Source organism: Papaver somniferum, chromosome 11, assembly GCF_003573695.1.
Source record: "Papaver somniferum cultivar HN1 chromosome 11, ASM357369v1, whole genome shotgun sequence".
NCBI lineage: Eukaryota > Viridiplantae > Streptophyta > Magnoliopsida > Ranunculales > Papaveraceae > Papaver > Papaver somniferum.
The window spans coordinates 31,546,697-31,561,789 of record NC_039368.1 but is presented as its reverse complement, the minus strand read 5'-3'; the positions used below and the strand labels follow the sequence as shown (position 1 = coordinate 31,561,789).

At 36.7% G+C, this 15,093-nt stretch overlaps 1 pseudogene; it reads right to left on the bottom strand.

Annotated features, from left to right (window-relative positions):
* Positions 1–12,833: 12,833 nt before the first annotated feature.
* LOC113325481 lies at positions 12,834–12,933 on the bottom strand (annotated as a pseudogene).
* Positions 12,934–15,093: the final 2,160 nt, after the last annotated feature.

The window sequence follows — 15,093 nt, the reverse complement described above, 5'->3', positions numbered from 1 at the left end:
CATTCTTTGCAATCTCAACAGACTCCCATCTAGCTGTTTCATTTCTTCTTCAACTCAATCCCTGACTTCATTTAACTCAATCTTCTTCTTTTTGGCTTCAAATTCTTCACCAGCAGACTCAATCCAAACTTATTATTTCTTCCCAGCTTATCTAACAACATCAATTCAAACCACGTTGATTTCTTGTAGATAGAATAAAAAAGGGCTTGGCAAGGAAAAATAAACGAAGAAAGTGAGAAAGCGATCGTGACAGTGTTTCTCTGGTTAGAGAGAAAGAAAGTGATGGTGGTGCGGCGGTGAAGAGTTAGGAGAAGAAGAATTGGGATTTCTTTCTTTTGAAAGAATTAGGGTTGATGAATGAATAAGGGTGTAATAGTAAATTTATTTAATAATTCCATTTTATGTAAATCTTTTAAATAAATTGTTAACAGAAGTCAACATATAAGATGGTCAACCCGGGTCAACGTGATTTCCATGTACCAAACACCAAGCTGGACAAATGTTAGACCAAACTCAAAAATTGGACAAAACCTGAGTACCAAAAACAAAATAACCCTTGATTTTTTCTATAGTGTTTAATCATTTGAATGTAATAAGTTTTTAATAAGAAATGATGAGTACTTCTTGAGTTAGTTTAAACTAATGTTGTGTCTGATTCGGGAGAAAGGAAACAATTCCCTGGAAAATATATCCCATGAAATCGGTATCATGGGGATGCAAGTAAATATTTTCCATGCAGCGAAGTTAAATACATATTTTAGTCCACGCTTTTCTATGAATGGACCTAAAATTTCATGATTTTTTTTGTTGGGATATTCAGACTTTGGGTTCCGACTTTGTGACCGGCTTTGAGTTTGGGTTCTGGAAATTTTTTAATTAGAGTTTGGGTCTCAGGACTTGAGTTGACCGTGTTGACAGTTATAAATGTTTGTTATATATGGAAATGACCAACTAAAATCTTGGATTCGTTTTATTTACTAACTCTGTCCCTTTTTACTCTATTAAAAGTTACTGCTTTTGATGTTTCAGACGAGCATCGATCCAGGTATGAGTGTTATCTAAGTAGAAAAACAAAACAACAAGGGATAAATCATCACAATAATGCGCAGAACAATTTCCAATATCATCGTCCTTCTCATTTTCTTAAAGATCCTAAATCATCAAAGATTAGAACTTTTACCGCATTACAGAAGAAACCTTAGACGGTGGAGATGGAAAGTTGAATAACCATACAAAGTGGGAATATAAGTGTTCGATCCAATTGGGTATCTAATGATGGAGTTAGATACTTGGATGAGGATTTTGAGACCCCTTTGAAGGAATTAGGTGTTATTACTTGTTTGTACCCAAAATTACTTTTAGGCACTAAACACGATGATTTGATGATGATGATGATGATGATGATGCGATTAGGGTTAAGAAACGAATTAAAGATGAACAAATAGACGAATTTAACGTGGTTCGGCAAGTGTTGCCTACATCCACGGAGGAACAGAGAAATATTATATTGATTGTAGGATACAAGAGTTTTCTCCGGATTAGCAAACCTAAAATTCCATATACTCTTAGGGTTTAGGATACATGTATTTATAGTGTTATGTAACCCTAATTCTGATGTAAACTTGATATACAAGCAACTTGGGCAACAAGACTTCTGGAAAAACTTCTGGAGTCTTCTTTACGGGCATGATTAGCGGGCTTGATTAATGGGCGTTCCGTGTGCTTTGTACACGGTACAAACATCGCCCCCTCTTAACCTCCAACTTGTTGGTGGTTAAGAAATTTGTTTTTCCTTTTGCATCGATCGTTGATGATGAAACTCGCCCCCAGGCGTTTGTAGAGAAATTACGAAGACGCCCCCAACTGTAATTACCTGCAACAAATTTGCTCACGTGCTAGGCGAGACTTTTTTCCACATAGTGGACTTGTGATGCTCGAGTGCTAGTCGAGTTTTGAGAGGTATGTAGTGTGCGTGCTTGCGACTGGGGCAAGGCTTTTTTCTTGCAACGTAACAAGGATGTAGCACTCGCTGCTCGGGCATGATGGTTGTATTGCTTGTGTTGAGTACGAGTCTTTGGACCAATATCGGGCATTGGGCTCGTGCCAAGAAGGGACTTTGTGTGGACCAACATCGGGCTTTCGACTCGTGGTCGAGACGAGACTTTATGATTGCCAAGGTGCAAGTCTTTATACTCGCGTGCAAGGCGATATTTTATGCTTGCAATGAGAGCAAGATTTATGTGCTCACGTGCAAGGTGAGGATTTAGGTGTTTGCGATGTGATGCAAGGCTAAATATTGAAGGGTCTAAGCAATCCTCATCTCAAACTCGATCATGTCACTATCCACGAACCTCGAACTCGATCATGTTGCTGCTCAAGTGCATATAAAAGCTTCTCGAATACTGGAATTTTTGTTACCATGTTGTAGGGAATCGAAAGACGATTCTAGCGAGCCAAAAATCACTCAATTCAGACTTAAAACGAAGAAGTTATGCACGAAATAAAGTTTTCATGAAGAGTTCGTGCTATAATAGACGTCGTTGTGAATGGATCAAGGACTCTTGCAACGCTTTATTCATATGTTTTATAACAGTTTCTTCATTTTCGCAACAGTTTTTCTGAACCCTAACTTTTTTTTTCTTTTTTTGTTGCTGATTTTGCATGGAACTCGTGCTTGATTTTAAGATTTTTGACGCACCTACCTCAATGGAAAAACACGATCGTTTTACACGAATCCCCTTAGTCGGCGCCAAAAGATGTTGGTGCAAAATTACTTTTAGACACTAAACACGATGATTTGATGATGATGATGCGATTAGGGTTAAGAAACGAATTAAAGATGAACAAAGAGACGAATTTAACGTGGTTCGGCAAGTGTTTCCTACATCCACAGAGGAACAGAGAAATATTATATTGATTATAGGATACAAGAGTTTTCTCCGGATTAGCTAACCTAAAATTCCATATACTCTTAGGGTTTAGGATACATGTATTTATAGTGTTATGTAACCCTAACTCTGATGTAAACTTGATATACAAGCAACTTGGGAAACAAGACTTATGGAAACTTCCAGAGTCTTCTTTACGGGATTGATTAATGGGAGTTTCGTGTGCTTTATACACGGTACAAACACTAGTGAAAAAAATTAGGGGTTATGTGATTGGGCAATCCGATGATGATGGTGATGAAGAAATTGATGTCGCGATTATTATCGAAGATGTTGTTCAAAATTGGCTTAATAGATTGGATGATATTAAAATATGGATACTAATGCAGTTGGGTCAAGACGTAAACGGTATTACGCGATTGAGATGTACCTTCATCTTCGTCCCTTGTAGTTTCTGAATAAAATTGCTATCATTTTCTGTGGTTGGAGTTTGTATACTTGTATTAGTAGTTGAAAAAGCGGGGGTCTAACAACACCACCCAATATTAATCTGTATGGACTAACTCCGAAATACTTTCTAGAGAATCAACTAGACAGTCAGAATCAATCTAGGTAAAAGTATCTCTAGGAGTTAATATCTCTCTCTTGTTTTGATTTACTCGAGCTAATAGAAATCAACGAGTCTTTAATCAAACACAAGGAATAACTTGGATGGTACCAATGACCAATATCCAAGGATCAATCAATGTAAATCAACAACCAAAGGTTGGATATTCTAATTGATGATCTACAACGCACAACCTGTATTATTTCAATTATAAAGATAAACAATATAATGCGGAAATAAAAATAACACAGACACCAGAAATTTTGTTAACGAGGAAACTGCAAATGCATAAAAACCCCGGGACCTAGTCCAGATTGAAGACACACTGTATTAAGCCGCTACAGACACTAGCCTACTCCAAGCTAACTTCGGACTGCACTGTAGTTGAACCCCAATCAGTCTCCCACCGATCCAGGTACAATTGTACTCCCTACGCCTCTGATCCCATCAGGATACTGCGCACTTGATTCCCTTAGCTGATCTCATCCACAATTAAGAGTTGCTACGACCAAAAATCGCAGGCTTTAACAATAAACAAATCTGTCTCACACAGACAAGTCAATCAAAGGATCAATCTATCTCCCACAGAAAAACCCTAAATCTTTTGTTCCGTCTTTTGATAATAATCAAGGTGAACATGAACCAATTGATAATCCGGTCTTATATTCCAAAATAACAGCCTAGATAAATCAATCACCTCACAACAATCTTAATCGTATGGTAGTGAAACAAGATGTTTCGGAATCACAAACAATGAGACGAAGATGTTTGTGACTACTTTTTATATCTTTCCTATCGGAGATATTAATCTCAAGCCAATCAATTTGATTGTACTCGTACGATAGAATATGCAAGATCAGATCACACAACTACGATAAAAGTAGTATCGGTCTGGCTTCACAATCCCAATGAAATCTTTAAGTCGTTAACTTGGTTTTAGAAAAAGAAAACCAAAGGTTAAAGGAGAAACGACTCTAGCACGCAAACTAGTATCACACGTGAGGTGTGTGGATTAGTTTTGCATAGTTGCTAGATGTCCCCTTATATAGTCTTTCAAATCAGGGTTTCTCCTTGGTCACAAAGCAAACAATATCCACCGTTAGATGAAAACCTGATTTAGATTCAAGTTAATATTTCTCAACCGTTAGATCGAAAACTTAGCTTGTTATACGCAAATGAACTGCACGCTTCTAGGTTTGTTAACCGTACCCAAACGTGTACATTGTTGGTTCAACAATAGTTAACCAAAAGGTTAGCCATATGAGCATTTCATACCAACCATATTCTTCTTCACCATAGCTAGTTCAAATGACTCAAATAAACTAGTTAGAGAGTTTTTCAATTGCAAGGAAATCTTATGTACTACACAAGACACAATTGAAGCAAAGATGATTTGATTCACTCAAATTGGTTCATGAACTTTATAGCCACGGTTTGGAAATTGCATTCCTTAGTCTTTATAAGTTTAAGTTCAGAAATCATCTTCAGATATATAACCTTCTTAAGATCGCACACTAGGTTCGCGGACTTATGCAACCGGGCAGAGTTTACAAAATCCAGCAGAAAATCTCGGCAAAGACTTTCCGCCGGTTCGAGGACTGGGTTCGCGGACTGGTACTCACGCAACAAGTTTGTCAACTCTAGCAGAATTTCTCGGGATGAGAAGTTCAACAGTTCGCGGACTGAGTTCGCGGTCTTGGCAACAAGCCATTCTTCCGGTTTCTTTTGATTAACAAAGTTCACAAACTTTGGTTCAAGGGATAGGACTTATGCACATATGTGTTTCCATAACAATACTTATATCCATCATTGGTTATGTAATCTAAACTCTCATACCAACCATTGAAACATTATTAGAGGACGTTATATAGTTGTTACACCATTTCTCGTCAAAGTAATTTTCAAAGTGATTGAAACATATCATGACTTACGTCACTAGGTAAATATAAACATGGTCGAAGCGAAACGCTTACCAACACATATTTCGAGATATAGATAGGCGAGGTATGCTCGGCTCGAAATACCAAATGTGTATTATCTAAGTCTATATATAGCATATGACTTTTTGTCTCAAGAAGTAGAAGATAGAGTAGATAGACTTTTGAGTGACAGATAAGTTCAAGTCTTCACATACCTTTTTGTCAAGAAGTTCCACCGGTTCCTTGAGTAGTTCTTCTTCTTGTATGATGAATCGTCATGAAGTCCTTGATCTCAACTACACTTTCTATCCTAGTCCGAGACTTAGCTATAGCAGACTAGAAATCAAGACTTATAGTTTTGATCACTAACATGACAAACATGCTTGAGATAGCAACGCATGCGAGTTCAACCGAGCAATGCTCTAACAATCTCCCTCTTTGTCAATTTTAGTGACAAAACTATCAATACATATGGAATACAAAAAAGATAAATAAACTTTAATAGCTCCTATTCCACATGTCTAATATTCAGCATTCCTCGAAATCTTCGTCACTTCCAAGTACTCCAATGATCCCAAAGGTTGTAAGTTTAGCATCACCGTTGTTGAAGATCCGTAGCTATAACAATGATAAAGCATCGGTCTCGATCATTGTTATACAGTGTCATAGTATTATTACACAGTGTCAAAGTCCAATTGTATCACAACTTCAACAATAATACTATGGTGATATGTATCACTACCCCTTAGTCAATACTCCATTTCACATGGAAACCACTCCCCCTTACACAATGATCCGAAAACCATATGTATTTGTAGTGTGAACCACATATTAATTCTCCCCCTTTTTGTCAATAAAATTGGCAAAGGTACAAGAACGGGATCATAATGAAATTTCCGTAAGAGACATTTCATGACTAAAAGAAAAAATACATACCATCTAATTTAGATGCAATCATATAGCCTAATCTAATAACATTCATCAAGGAGTTTAAATATATAAGATAACCACTTTCAAATTCTACATCCGCACACCCCTCAAGATATGACCATTAAGCACAAGTTCAAAAGAACTCTCCCCCATTTTATATCATTCCCGAAAGAACACCAAGAGCGACCTTAATTTCAAAAAAAAAGAAGGATTTTTATTGGACACCAAAAATCATAAGAATGATTTTCTATATCCAAAAACTCAATCAAATTAATCACAAGTAAACCCATATTTAATTTAATCGGAATACGCAATCAAATTAAACACAAGAGGTGATCAATTCAATTGATTGTACGCTAAACATAAGAGAACTTATGGAGACACGAAAATACTCAACTAGATTAATTACAAGAGAACCCATAATTAATCTAATCGAAATACACAACCAAACTAATCACAAAAGTAATTAATTTAATTGTCATTTGTTTTGCTCGACATAAGAAATCTTACGGAGCAATAACTAAATAACCAAACAAGATGATTAATTTAGTTCAATATGCTCGACATAACATATCTCACGGAACACCAACTAAGCTAAAAAATCAACTTGGTTGTATAGTGCTCAACATAAGATACATTACGGAGCCTCACAATAATACATAAAATATGGATCAGGGATGATCAATATTGCGGAATACACAAGGATTCATTCTATTTTCCATCACTATTTGCATAACGATATTAATAGACATAACCCTTGAAAACAAAAGATTTTAACCTATCTTCCATCAAAGAATTGACCATATAGGCTTAACATCTGTATTTGTCAAAAGTTCATTCATTCTTTAATCAATACATGAATACCGATCACAAACGACTTTACTTTTGACAAGGTATGGGACAATCAAGTTTACAGACGTAAACACACATTTGTCATAACAAATTGTAATATATAAAATCAAAAAGATTAAATACTGCAAAAATCATCTTCCAAACAGTTTTAGAATTTAAAAAAATAAATCTAAAATCATGAAGATGAAAACGTTGGACATAGCTATGTGTAATCACAATAATGGCTATTCCAAACTCTAGTAATCCTTCTCAAAAGAAGAATAAATTCTCACAAGAAGTTTCCTACTCGTAATGCACATATAAGATGATTTGTCCTTTGAGAGTAGAATCAATCTTTTTCGCCTGGATTTATACCAAGAATAGCTAACAAAGGCGTGTAAAAATATTTTCAAATAAGAACATACAACGTCATTAACGACCATGCACCATAGTTCACATAAAATGATTGTGAACATTCAAGAATCCCATAGTAATGCGTACTACTGCCCATTCTTGAACTTCCTTCTTTGTTATTCTCCAACAACATTCTTGTAAAAGCTACAAATTATCTTATATGAGTAGTACTCCAAGAATCCAAGTGTCCAACTTCAAGAGAAGTGGAACAAGTGCAACGAAACGGAGCAAAATACTCAAAAACAAGAGTGAGGACAAATACCAATCTTAAATCATTCAAATTCAAGGTTTCTCATCTCCATTTTTAATATAATTCAAATAGGAAGAGAGTGCAAAAAGAATGAGGTCATTCCGAGTTCGGACGAAGAATATACGTCCAAAACAAGTTTACCGAATATCGACGTCAAGTATGCATACGGGTTTGCAAACGAATTTTCGTAACCTGGAGCAGTATGCAGACGAGGTTTGCGAACTTAAACCCCTGGATTTTGGTTTTAAATGATGTTATGCATACTTGTAATGTGTACCATGAAGTCCAAACATCCCGAACCAATGTTTTCAAACCTAAATATTTAAGAACCTTAAACACATATCAAGTTAGGTAGAAATGAACGATAATCAAGGTACATGGATCATTATAAGTACTCAAGCAAGTAATAAAAACATAGAAATTGCTCAAGTTTATAGACATACCTTTTTAGAAAAGTCCAATTGAATTCTACATCCTTACCGAATATAATCTATGCGCCCCAGTTGTTGTGCTTCCCTCACCGTATACATAGCAGGGAATTTCTTGGTGAGGATGCACTTTCAATACAAACAAGTTGTGTTGAGGTGAACAATGTCTTGCTAACCATGGAACCAAGAAAGAGTTTCTTTCCAACAACTCTTAAATCTTGTAGTGTCGAGAAACACCCAAGGAACTGTTTCTATAAGTCTATCAAAGAACTTCAAGAGAACCCAAAAAGATTTGTGTTTCTGATTTCTTGTTTTCCAACTTATAAAAAACAGTTTCTGCAGATATTTTTTAGTACTGCGAAGGGAAACTCTTTTGATAAAAAGAGACATCTTAGATTCTTCATAAAAGAATACAATACTACTATCTTGATAGGAAGTATCAGGAATTGAGCAACGAATCAATTCATGCTTTGAGGTGATACACTCAGATGACTGAGATTTAAACTCCTCTTATAATTCGTTTAGTTTATCACAACTAATTGGATTACGCAGAGGAGGAGCATTGCTCTCACTGATTAGTAAATAAATATCAATCTCAACATGAATATTTTTCATCATAACTTGATTTAGCCTGTCAAGAGATTCTTGCTCTTTCTGGAGGTATAACTCAACATCAAGAAATAAGCTCCCGAGCTTCTTTTCAAGCCCTGAAAACACTTCAAGGGATTTTAAACCCGATGGAGGTTTAGATATAATTTCTTCTACATATTTTATTAAATCAGTCAGGAAGAGAATTCTGAAATCCCTGGATCTGGTGGTGCATTTATTGAGATACCACTACTGTCCATAGAGTCAGATCGCTGTAAACACAGACTTGTAAGGTCTTGAACGTGTTTGCCTGCTCTGATACCAATTGAAAAGGCGAGGGTCTAAGAACACCACCCAATATTTCGCTTAGCAATCTATATGGACTAACTCCGAAATACTTTCTAGAGAATCAACTAGACAGTCAGACTCAATCTAGGTAAAAGTATCTCAAGGAGTTAATATCTCTCTCTTGTTTTGATTTACTCGAGCTAATAGAAATCAGCGAGTCTTTAATCAAACACAAGGAATAACTTGGATGGTACCAAAGACCAATATCCAAGGATCAATCAATATAAATCAACAACCAAAGGTTGGATATTCTAATTGATGATCTACAACGCACAACATGTATTATTTCAATTATAAAGATAAACAATATAATGCGGAAATAGAAATAATACAAACACCAGAATTTTTGTTAACGAGGAAACCGCAAATGCAGAAAAACCCTGAGACCTAGTTGATAGACGCATTTATGTGTCTAATATATCTCAATTGTATGTATTGTTAGTGCTCGATTTTGTATTTATTTTGTTATTTTATGTCTTTGTAGGTATTTATAGAGAAATAAGCTCTTGCGGCAAAATTGGCTCGAAAAGTGGTGTTTTACACCCCAGGATAAAGTACTAAAGGCACCCAAGAAATGCACCGGAAGCACCCCAAAAATGTGCCGGAGAAACCCCAGAAAAATTACTATTTACGCCCAAAAATCACTATTTACACCCCATAAGGCAAGTGCTAAAGGGAAACCCGTACATGATTAGGGGGAGGACATCTTCTTCTCAAATTAAAAAAAAAAACAATTTTGGCAGGAAGACATTTCACTTCACTGGCAGAATTTCGATCGAATGTTTGGAGGAGTTTTTGTGTGATTCAATCGTGGATAGTTGTGATATGTCCTAACAGAGCTAGTATGGGTGTTTGATTCGATCAAATTTGGATGGATAACTTGGTTTAATCCAAACAGGGAGTTGGAGGAAAAACATGAGCTTGCACGAGTTGTGAGGAATTTAAACATGTACTGCACGTGCTGGGAAGAGTTGATCGATATTCTGGAGCGTGAACAAGGTATAGAAGGAAAGAAATACAGCTGCAGACGCGTAGGAAAACGATTTTTGGAAACAATATATTTTCGAGAATAAAAGAAATAATGGGATTAAATAAAGATATTTTGGGAGATTCAATGTCGCAAAGATGTATAAATAGGTTCCTAGGATCACATAGGGGGGAGTCGAGAGTTTGGGGTCGAGAGGAGAGCTCAGGAGGAGTGAATCAAGAGTTTTCAGAACTCTGTTTCTGCTGATGCACCAAGAACACGAAGAACATAAGACGCACATAGAGCAGTCTTATATGCTACAGTGACAACGATATCAGACGAGGGTCGCAGAGATACAACAACATCAGTTCTTTTTTATCGTTCTTTGTAACAGTGTTTTGCAACAATTATAAACGTTGCAAACACCCGATTTTCATTATTTTCCGTCCATTTCATCTTTGTAAACAAATTTTGAGCATGAATCAATATTTTGAGAAAGTTTACACAATAATGAGCTAAATCCATCCTCTGGGGCGACGGAGGAAGTTATTTCGCCAATGAAATGTGGTAATCTCTATTTTATTTAATTTATGCAATTATTATATGATTATTTGCCTTGATAAATAAATAGATAAAATGGTTTTCGTTAAACAATTGTTATTTCAATTGATGGAGCATGCTAGCCTAGGGTTTTGATGTCCCATACTTTCGATTTACAATTGTTATTTCTAAAAAATCAACTTTTGCAATATTAAGAATCATTTTGAATGAAGGATTTGCATAATTATAATTAGAAAATATAAATCACTTTGATATTGGTAATTAGTGGAATCCATAGCCCCAGTCTTCTCCATATTTTTCATATCACTTTTATTTAAGTTTCCTATATTTTTTTATCTAAAATTAAGTCTAAAATCTGCTTTCACAAGTCTTGAACGAATCTTATTACTACAACAACATTGAAAAACACATCAGTTTTTGGCGCCGCCGACGCGGACTTGTGTTTAGGCTAGAGTTTTTAGATTTTTATTTTTATTTGTTCTTCTTTACGTTTTTGGGTTTTTGTCTTTTTCTTACAGAATTCGGAATTTGGAGCGAAAGAAAATTTTGCCAAAGCTTTTGGTGAACACTTAAAGACTTCGAGTAAAAGGCAAAGCGAAAGGAGCGAAAGAAGAAGATTTTTTTATTTTTTTAGAAAAAAGAGAGAGAAAAAAAAAAGAGAGACATTTTTATTTTTGTAGATTTTTATTTTTTAGACTCTCTTTTTCTTTTGCACTTTATATTTTTGGACTTTGGACTTTAAATTTTGGGACATTATTTTTTAAACCCTACGGAAGGGTAGTTTAAATATAAACTGTTTGCAAAGAAGGACGGTGATTACGATATCACCTCGGCCCCTCGGGTTCGTACATGACATAGGAGTCATGGACCAAGTCGACTACAAAGGTTCATCCCCCGTATGGTACGGGAGGTAAGTTTGTCGAAACACTCGCGAATCCCCTGTCAGCGAGTTACTGTCTTCCTTCGTATGCATATATGTTGAGGACTTGAAAACGGCTGCTTTAATTTCCTAGTAAAGGGCAAGGACTGGACATACAAGATAAGGGTTCGAATTTCATCACCGTTCTCTTCTTGCCCGCCTTAGGAAAATGACACCAAACGCGAACCTAAGGCTAAAATTTTGACTAGAACGAGACCGATAGGGTAACGAGCTTAACAGGAAAGTTATTCGAAAAATATTGGTTACTCTTTTAAGCATACTTCGAAGTTCTTGACGGTTTCTGTAAGTTGAATGCGTGACTGCGCCGCCTTGTAATACCGGTGAGGCCTTGGGTATCAAAACTCCACCGAGCTTCCCTTGCCTCTATTCAACTTACTTTAACTCGGATTGATTCCAGAGGGGTTTGATTAAATTGTAACGAATTCTCGTTCGAAGGATTAGAAGATGGTCTAGAAACAATCTAAGTGGAGCCATCATGCTTTTTGTTTGCTAGAAATCAGTAGGTTTGCTGTGGTGGAGTCAGCCTTGTTTGTGTTTGCATAGAATATCCCTTCCTTTTTAGGACTTTTCTTTTTGATTTTGTTTTTCTAGTGTATGCCCGAAGTTTTTAAACGGGCTTGGAAAAGAAAAACTCTAGGTCGTTTGATTAGTGACAAACCTAGTAGTTCTTCTTGTGAAGGCGGGGAGCTCGAAGACTCTTCTTTTGAGAGCCCCGTTTTTGGAAACTTCAGTTTTGAGAATCTTTCTCTTTGTGAGGATAGTACCCCTATTATTCCTAGTCCTTTGGTAGTGCCAGAAATGACAACTTTGAAAGCTTTGCTAAACCCAACTAGGACCTCTCATCTGTCTTGTATCAAGTTAGCTGAAACCGAGGCAAATTATGAACTGAAACCTGGGACTTTACCGATGCTCCCAATGTTTTTAGGGAAGGAGAATGAGAACCCCTATTTTCATGTTAGGGAATTTGACGAAGTTTGTAGTACTCTGAAAATTAAAAACCTAAGTGATGATGCGTTGAAACTTAGGTTATTCCCCATTTCCTTAAAAGATAAAGCCAAATCTTGACTGTATAGTTTGGACTCTGAGTCAATTGAAACCTATGACCAACTTACTTCTGCCTTTATACATAAGTTTTTTCCAAGGAATAAAACATCGTCTATTAGGACACAAATATGTATTTTTTCCCAACAAGAAGGAGAATCTTTATATAGGTACTTAGAAAGGTTCAATGACTTGATATCTCAATGCCCTCATCATGGTTTGGAGAAGGTTAGGTTAGTTCAGATCCTCTACGACGGTTTAGATTATTCAACAACAACCATGGTTGAGTCCTTATGCACAGGTGGGTTTGAGAATAAAACTGTTGATGAAGCGATGACATTTTTGAATGAAATCGTGGATAAGACCCAACAATGGGAAAATAGTAGGGAACCACAGAAAACAATTCTTCTAAGTAGAGGAAATGTTAATAGGGTAAAAGGATCTTATGAGTCAGATGCCAAAATAGCAGCTATAGCCAAAAGGTTAGAAACCTTAGAGTTAGGTCATTCTAGTGGTAGTGGAAGAAATGAGCCTTTTTGGGAAGGCCATGCTGTTGAAGAGCAAGCCAATGCTCTTTATAACAACACTAGGTTTGATAACCGACAGAAGTTTGACCCATATTCAGAAACCTATAACCCTGGCTGGAGAAACCATCCAAACCATTCTTGGTCCAAGGGCCAGAATCAAGGTTAGTCTAGTAACGCTCAGGTTCCCCCAGGTTTTGGCTATACTAAGAATCCTTCAGCTCCGGCACAGTTTCAGAACCCTTCGGATAAGAATATTATGAGTTTAGAAGAGTCTCTTGCTTTGTTAACTCGTAACACTGTGCAGTTTCAGCAATCTGTTGCTCAAGGTTTAGAAGAAAATAAGAGAATAGGTCAGGCTAACTCTCAGGCTATTTCCGAGTTGAACCCAGGTTAGTTAGATAAATGAGTATTTAAGATAAATAGGTAAGTTTCCTAGTCAGACTCAACCCAACTCTAGAGGAATTAATGAAATAGGTGAAAGACCATCTGATCATGTGAATGCTATTAAAACCCTTAGGAATGGTAGAGTGATAGACAACAAGGTTTCCATGCCTGATAGTGAACATGCTGTAGTTCACCCTTCTGAACCAGAAACTGAGGAGAATGATAGAGTCTCTAAAGAGACCAATGAGGGTCATATTGAGCCCGACTTTGTCCCTAGAGCCCCATTCCCACAGCTTCTTGTTCCAACTAAGAGGGAGTCCAATTTTAATGATATATTGGAGGTTTTTAAGAAGGTAACTATCAACCTTCCACTACTAGATGCAGTTAAGCAGATTCCCTCTTATGCCAAGTTTCTCAAGGATATGTGTACGCGAAAGCGAAAGCTTAATGTCTAGAAGAAAGCCTTTCTAGCTAGTCAGGTGAGTTCTATTATTCAGAATACCACTACTCCTAAGTATAAAGACCCAGGGTCCCCTACCATTTCTTGCACAATAGGTAAATACCGTTTTGAGAAAGCGTTGCTTGACTTAGGAGCTAGTGTGAACTTACTACCATATCATGTGTACCTTAAGCTAGGACTTGGTGAGATGAAACCTACCTAGATGACACTTCAGTTAGCTGATAGGTCCGTTAAAATTCCTCGTGGTGTGATCGAGGATGTTCTCATAGAGGTTGAAAAGTTTTTGATCCATTGGATTTTGTTATCCTAGATACCCAACCTGTCCCCGACCCAGAGAACCAGATACCGGTAATTTTAGGTCACCCGTTTTTAGCTACATCCAATGCGATCATCTACTGTCGAAATGGTATTGTGAAATTGTCTTTTGGTAATATGACTATTGAGCTGAACATTTTTAATATTATTAAGCTACCCTCTGAACTAGATGACTCGAACATAGAAGAGGTGAACATGATAGGAACATTAGTCGAGGAGTCATTACCAAACACTTTGTTAGAGGATCCATTAGAGAAATGCCTAGCTCACTTTGGGATTGATTTTGATGATGATAATGTGATTAATGAGGTGGATGCTTTGTTAGATTCAACCCCTTTGTTAGATACTAGTAATGGATGGAAACATAAGTTCGAACCACTACCAGTTTCTAAGTCTACCCTAGTTCCTTCGTTAGAAGAGCCTCCTAAGTTGGACCTAAAACCATTGCCAGATTCCCTGAAATATGTGTTTTTAGGCCCGTCTGAGACTTTACCTGTGATTATTTCTTTTGTCTTGATAGTGACCAGGAAAGTAGGCTAGTAACCGTCCTTCAAAACAACAAGGAAGCTTTAGGATGGACCATAGCTGACATTAAGGGTATAAGTCCCACTGTTTGTATGCATCAGATGTATTTAGAGACTGATACGAAAACTTCTAGGGAGATGAAACGTCGACTAAACCCTAATATGAAAGAG